The sequence below is a fragment of the Elephantulus edwardii genome, unplaced genomic scaffold (genome assembly GCF_000299155.1).
Source record: "Elephantulus edwardii isolate Elephantulus edwardi_28Jun2011 unplaced genomic scaffold, EleEdw1.0 scaffold00021, whole genome shotgun sequence".
Classification (NCBI taxonomy): Eukaryota; Metazoa; Chordata; class Mammalia; order Macroscelidea; family Macroscelididae; genus Elephantulus; species Elephantulus edwardii.
The window spans coordinates 6695236-6701089 of NW_006399771.1; the positions used below are offsets into that span (position 1 = coordinate 6695236).

At 37.9% G+C, this 5854-nt stretch overlaps 1 pseudogene; it reads right to left on the reverse strand.

The window, feature by feature from the left end:
* Positions 1–424: 424 nt before the first annotated feature.
* On the reverse strand, positions 425–994 carry LOC102868998 (annotated as a pseudogene).
* Positions 995–5854: the final 4860 nt, after the last annotated feature.

Here is a 5854-nt window from a genome sequence, read left to right on the forward strand (position 1 = left end):
TAATCCACAGTATTCATTTTGATACAATTTTCTTTTAAAATCTGAGTTGCAGTCGTTCTGTTTATAATGGATTTCTACCATTTGGTTTAATCAATTTAGCTTCTGTCTTTATGGCCCCTGATTTCAACTGATGCTAGCAGGAGTCTCTCATTTCTTGGCTGTTTTGGCAAATATGCTACCCCAGATACAACCCAATCAAGGGCCTTGAGGAGAAGGCATTTATGTAATTATAGCAAGAAATCTTTTCCAAACTTAAATCGAGTGATTTAAGTCTATTTAAGGTTTATGGAGGAAAAAACAACCAAAAAAACTCAGCTTAGAAACAATTACTCATAGATCTAAAGTCAACAAAGTATTTTTTCTATTGTTAATACATAATGTTTTGAAGAGAACAACTTGAAATAAATCAGAAAATGTCTTCATATTAATCCTTCTTTTCATATACTTCAAATTTATACTTAATGCCTTTTTCTTCCTGAATATCAGAAGCAACACCTGGGTACTCTGAAAGAAGTTTGTATTTCTGTAAGTCAATTTCAGGAAAAAATGTGTCACTTTCAAATTCCTGCATTATCCTTGTCACAAACAGTCTAAGATGGCCTGGTTGATTTATGGCTTCCTGGTAAACTGAACTGCCTCCTACTATCCAAACCATGTACACTTTATTTCTTAATTCTGGTTGCGCAGTAAGTTTTAAGGCCTCATCCAGACTTTTAGCAAGAAAATGAGCTCCTTGTGGGGGTTCTTTGAGTTCTCTACTGAGGACTATATTAATCCTGTCTTTTAAAGGTCTATTCTTCTCAGGGATGGAGAACCAGGTCTTCCTACCCATAATCACCAAATTCTGTTTCCCTTCTACTGAGGAGGTTGTGGTAATGGTCATTCTCTGGAAATACTTGAACTCATTCCTGAGTGGGGGCCAGGGTAGGTCTCCGTTCTTGCCAACGCCCATGTTCTGGGACACATCAACGATGCAATTTAGCGGGCGAACCATGACTGCAACAGTCAACTCTTCTGAGCTCGCTGGGGAAATCTTCTTAGGGCTTCTTAAAAAATCTTCATTTTCCAAGTGTGTTTCTTGTAGACAGCATAGTGATGTATTTTAGTTTTTTATCCAACCTGCTACTCATTTTCTTTTTAGTGGTGCATTTAAACCATTTATATTCAATGTAATTATTGAAAGGCAAAGTGTCACTGCTATCATTTTCTTGATTCCTTTTTGGTGTTAGTCACTTTGGTCCATCCTGCTTTCTGTGGCATGGCACCTCTGTAAGGAGGATGTCTCTCAGTGTTTCTTGCAATGAAAGTCTCGTCTTTACAATCTCCCTTAGGTTTTTTTTTTTTCTAGGAATATCTTAATCTCACCTTCATATTTGATGGACAGTTTTGTTAGGTATAATATTTTTGGTTGACAGTTGTGTTTTTTGAGTCTTTAACATGTCATTCCATTGTCTTCTTGTTCACATGGTTTCTGCTAAGAAATTGATACTTAATCTTATTTGCCCTCTCTTATAGTTTACTCTTAGTTCTCCATCACTATTTTCAGAATTCTCTCCTTACCTTTGTTTCTGGCAAATTTGACTATGATATGTTTGCTGCTCTTCCCCAGCACCACAGCTCAAAGACTTTAATTTTTCTTCTATCATCCCTAGCCATTGTTCTGCAGCACTGTGGAGAGGTCCTTGGTGGCAGATTTGTTCAATGCAATTTGTCTTTTGATATCTGGGCTGCTGGTACAGAAAATGTTGATTGTGGAGCCAAGTAAACTAAAGCTACTAATAATCTCAATCTCTTTTCCATCTGTAATGATGTCATTAAGTTGAGATTCAATCTGTATTTAAGGCTACTGTCTTTCAAGCTCTGCAGCAAATGACTCAGGTGGTTCTCAGTTTCAGCAAACAAGTTTATGTCATCTGCATAATGCAGGTTTCTAATGAATCTTCCTCCATACCAAACCTTGTTTGCCAAAAACTGAGGGGGGCCAGAAGCATCTGCTGCAGAAGATCAAGGACTGCAGCCTTCAGTATGCATTGAAACTCAACACCAGGAAAACAAAGTTTCTCACCACTGGGCCAATTGTTAGCATCATGATAGACAGTGAAGAGACTGAAATTGTTACTAGCTTTAGTTTCTATGGCTCCACAATCAATACTCTTGGCCGCAGTCTGTAAACCAAAAGATAGTTTGCATTGAGAAAATCTGCTGCCAGAGACCTCTCTAGAATACTGAAGTCAATGATGTCAGTCTGGAGATTAAGGAGCACCTGATCTATGCAGTAGTCTTCACTATTACTTGCTATGCATCAGAAAACTGAACAATGACTAGGGATGACAGAAGAAAAATCCATGCCTTTGAGCTGTGGTGGTGGAGAAGAGAACCGAATATACCGTGGACTGCTATGAGAACAAGCAGGTTTGTCTTGGAGAGGGGTGAAACCAGGCTGCTTTTTGTTTTGGTTTGGTTTGGTTTTTGGTGTGTGGGTTTGTGTGTGTGTGTGTGTGTGTGTGTGTGTGTGTGTGTGTGTTTTATAAAACTTTTTATTTTAATTGTGTTTTTAACAAAAGTTCACAGAAAAGTTAGATTTTCGTTCACTCATTGTTACACATTTTACCCCCTCCCCAAGTTGACCCTTTTTTTTGTTTGTTTGTTGTTTATTTATATATATATATATACTAGTGATGCTACCAAGCTAAAAGTATGTGACTTTAATCTGCATCTCTCAGGACTGTTTTTAATTCTTTTTGGTCAAACATTCTTCTAAGTCGTATAGCTCTGGTCTGTCCATTTGCTGTACAGAGGTAACTCTTGGTTGCTGTGATCCTGAACATTGTGACACTGCTATGTCAAGTGTGATAATGGTTACCCATAGTGGACAGTGTTTGGTGGAGCTCCCTGATTAAAGTAAGCTTGGAAGCAGGAGTGGCACCCACTCCTGAAATAGCTTGCCTCCAAAAACCCTATGAAGCAGAAGAAAGGATTAAAGTTATACAAGTGTTCAGGTCTTTCATTCATAATGTCACTATGAGTTGCTTATGACTTAATGGCACATAACAACAACAGCTTATTTACAAAATTTGAATACATTGTTTTCAAGAACATATACTTGCAATTTCCCCTCACTGCCCTACCCATCAAATTGTACAACTCCATGATTTGTACCCCCTCTTATAATGAAAGTTTACAGACTACTCCTAAGGCTAAAAAAAAAAAAAAATAAAGCCCGATAACCCAGTTAAAAAATGGGCAAAAGACATGGAAAGAATTTTAATAGTGGAAGATACTCAAATGGCAAACAGACACATGAAGAAATGCTCAAAATTATATAGCAATAAGAGAGATGCAAATCAGAACCACAAAGAGGTACCATCTCATTCGAGTAACAGTGGCAAAGTTTCATAGGGCAGTAAGTAATAAATGTTGGAGAGGATGTGGTGAGAAAGGAATTCCTATACATTGTTTGTGGGATTGTAAAATAGTACAACCACTCTAGAAGGCATTTTAGTGCTTTGTAAAAAAACTGAGCATAGAAATTCCATATGACCCAGCTATTCCGTTACTTGGAATATATCCTGAGAAAATTAGAACTGATGCACACATGGAGATTTGTACACCAATATTCATGGCAGCGTTATTCATCATCTCAAGAACATGGAAACAGCCTAAATGTCCAACCACAAGTGAAATAATTGAGAAATTATGGTACATACACACAATGGAATACTATGCAGCATGCAGGAGCAATGATTTTGTAAATTATTACCTAATTTGGGAAGGACTGGAAAGCATTATGCTGAGTGAACTAACTCGGTCCCACAAGGATATTGTATAAAAAATTATTGTAGAATGACTATAAGGATCCAAGGGGGTTGGGGGAAGTTGCTTTTTGGAAACAAGGGTTTTGAAGCTCCATCTGACATACTTTGGGCATGTTGGAAGGAGGACCCAGTCCTTGCAGAGGGACATCATGATTGGAAGGGTGGAGGCACAGTACAAGAGAGGAAGGCCCTGAATGAGATGGATTGACTCAGTGACTGAGGTAATGGAGTTAGATTTGTCAGAGGAAATGAATTTGGCTCAAGATAAAGCGGGGTTCTGTGCTGTTATACGTAGTGTCACTATGATTCACAAGCGGCTCAATGGTGCATAATAGCAACAATATCAGTGGCAAGAGTGTTGATTGCAGATTCAAGCAAGAGGAACTCTTCAACAACCTTAATCCTTATTCCTTCTACCTATTGATCAGGTGGTGAGGCTCTTTGTTTTCTTAATGTTGAAATGTAATCCATATTGACAGTTGTCATCTTTGACCTTCTGAAGCCACTGTTTCAAGTCTTCCTTATTTTCTGGGAGGACAATGTGTCATCTGCATAATGCAGTTTATTGATGAGTCTTCTTCCAATCCTGATTCCCTGTTCTTTTCATAAATCCCTACCTCCTGAATTATCTGTTCTGCATATAATTGGAAATGTTTGGATAAAGGATAAATCCCTGATGCACTCCTTTCTTGGTTTTGAACCATAAAGTGTTTTCTTTCTCTGTTCAAACAACATATTCTTGGCTTAGGTATAAGATACTCATCAGCACAATCAACAAGCTAGTATATGGCTTGACAAGCCATTTTGAATGATACATTGTACCATAGTTTATAGGATGGGTATTTGTATATGTGATATATATTTTTCATATTTTTCAAGTACATAAATGAGGGGAACTAATACCTTCTTGATTTTAAGGCAGGTGAATAAATGAACTATCTGTCCTTAAGTATATATTTATTCCCAGGAAAGAAATGTACCTTCTTTATTTTATTTTGATATTTTATTTTATCAATCATCTTGCTTGCCAAGGATCTTGCTTTCCTTCTCCCATGGAACATCTGGTGGCCTCAAACCATGTGCTTCTGGATTTCAACAGAGCTTCTTGCCACTAGGCCACCAGAGTTCCCTATAATAATTATATATATTAAAAAAGCAAAATGATGCAGTGACTCTAGCGATGGGTTCCAGTGTTTCAAAGAGAGCACAGGACAGGACAGGGTTCAGGTCTGTTGTTCATAAGGTCACTAAGAGCCATACTCAACTCGATGGGACCTAACAATAAGATTTAACAAGTGGTTTGATCAGTTTTATCATACCACTGTGCTTAAATTGAGCAGATTTAGAAGCAGAAAAGGCAAATCTTGGTACTGTCAGGAAAGAAGTAGAGAACACAGAGCATCCTACTTGGCCAGAGATGTCTGCACAGGATGGATCATAACCACTAGCAGTAACAGCAGCAAAAATGCCAGAGGATGGAGATTCATGTGAGATAAAGTTGAACTGCAGCCGGTACCATAAGGATCTAGAGCTCAGAGCCTTCACCCAAGCTTTCCAGAGTCATGGAAGAGTCTATCGTAATTAGCAGGTCTAACAGAGTGTGTAACTTTGGATCAAAATTATGAGGCTACAGGTCAGAGACATGCAAACATGCCTGAGAACTTATCCTTATTGAATAATTGTATTCCAACCCTTTTCTTCCTAAATCATGATTTATTAACTTATTTAATAAACCTCATAAGTATTAGTATGAGCTGAGAGTTTTGTGTGGCCATTGCAATAGAATAGCAGTCCCATTAGTAGGACACCAAAAGCTCTGGGAATGTCTGCGGGAGTTCAAATCAATAGAAGTTGATGTGGGATTTGGGAACTAGTTTTGTGCGTGGATATCCTGGATGAGGATTGTTTCTATGAAGAGTTTGTGTGCTTAGAACAACAATCCCTACACCAGTTATAGTGTTGTTTTTGGGTTTTAATGTAAATCATAAAAATTGATATATTAGAAGATTATATCTCCAAAGGGGTGGGCATCCCCCCTT